General features: G+C 56.3%; 1 protein-coding gene across 5 annotated transcripts in view; it reads left to right on the forward strand.

Annotated features, from left to right (window-relative positions):
• MLLT6 (myeloid/lymphoid or mixed-lineage leukemia; translocated to, 6) overlaps window positions 1-1,635 on the forward strand; it is a 26,172-nt gene that overhangs the window by 21,360 nt on the left and 3,177 nt on the right. The window lies entirely within an intron of this gene.

Below are 1,635 nucleotides of genomic sequence, written 5' to 3' on the forward strand. Positions count from 1 at the left end.
GGGGAAGGATGTGGTTTGCAGGGCGGAAGTGGAGTTTGAAAATGCATACAGGAGCTTGTGTGTCATCACCCTCAGCGTGGAGATGCGAGTGGGGTGTGCATGCAGAGCCGCTGTCTGGCTTTGGGGTCACAACTGGCGCATGAGTGTCAGGACTGGAAGGGACCTGTCTTTAGGGGTCATTTGAGCCAGATGCTCACTTCAAAGGTGATACCTCCAAGCCCAGGATGGGCAGGGGCTCTGGCAGAGCCAGGATCAGCCCTCAGGACACTGGCCTCCCGTGGTCCCCCCCATCCCCTCCACTGCACCACCTCCGCCTGGCTTCCTGGCTGTCCTCGTATATGTGATGTACGGTGTGAGTGCAGGGCTGTGCGGGGGCGGGTGGGGGGCGTTATCTATGTAGCACTGACTGTCTTCGCTCAGAGCTGATGGATCCTCTCCACGGACAATGACACTTTAAACGTTGCTTTTAAAAAGATTTTTCCTGTGTGCGCGTTTTTTCCCTCGGGCTCATGGTCTACTGCTCCCTCCAGGTGCCCTCACCTTGAGGCTGATGAGAGCGCCCCAGCCAGTCCTGGGAAGTACTCCTAGGAAGAGCCGACACGTGAGGGGCCAGCTCTGAGGAAGGGCGATCTTCCCCACACTCTCTTTCCCGAGCTAGAAACGCAGACACATTTTCAGAGGCACAGCCTCTTCCCGCCAGCTTCCAGCATCTTCCTTGGTGTGCGTAGGCCAGTTAGGGCTAGGCAGCTTCCTCCCATCCTCCTTTATCCCAGCTCACTTTCCTGGGGAGACGTGTCCGCTGGGATTTAAGTCACTTCAGTTGGGAAGCTGGGACCCAGCACCCTGACCCCCTACAGTCACACCCACCAGATTACACGTGTCTAGCTCCTGACCACTCTGACGTATCTACTGAGAAGTTGGGTACTGAGGGGCGCCTTCATTGCCCTTTGCTTGCTTCCTCCAGCCCAACGTGGGACTTAGGTGGCAGGACCCCAGACTCCAACCTTTACCTCCCCACCCCCATTCCATCCCAGCCTGCTCAGCGTAGCAGCCCCTCCCTAGGGGAGCGGGAAGGGGACGCCATGGTTTGCAAACCCAGAGCTCCTTTTTCATTCTTTCTAAAACCTTTATATTCTCACCCCAAAAGGCAATGCCCCCTCCCCGCAACACCCGCCACCTCCAAGCCTGGAATTGTGCATAACCTGGATCTTGTATCTTTGTATAACGGATGTTATTTGTACGAAGGGCAGTTCGTAAACAGCACTTGTTCTTTTAATAAAAGAATGTTTTACAAAAAAAAAAACCAACAACCCTCCAAAGAGACGCTGCTTTGTCTGGCTTTACTGAAGGGAAAGGGAGGTGCCGGCCAACTGTGGGAGCATGGGGGGGGGGCATGTCTAGTACAGTCTTCAAGCACTGGAATAACAGTTCACCAGAACGCACACCGAGACTGCACCGTGAGCATTCACATACCTGCGCCCACCCACGAGGATATGATGCGTAGGCCGGGCTGGTGGAATCTTAAAAACAAGCTCCCTAGGTGTGCCCGCCCCGCGCTCCTAGAAGCACTGCCAGACTCGGCAGGAGAAACGGCTCCCGGGAGGGTACGGCCCCCCGCCCGCGGCGGGGTGGGGG

This window comes from Myotis davidii, unplaced genomic scaffold (assembly GCF_000327345.1).
Source record: "Myotis davidii unplaced genomic scaffold, ASM32734v1 scaffold327, whole genome shotgun sequence".
NCBI classification, from domain to species: domain Eukaryota; kingdom Metazoa; phylum Chordata; class Mammalia; order Chiroptera; family Vespertilionidae; genus Myotis; species Myotis davidii.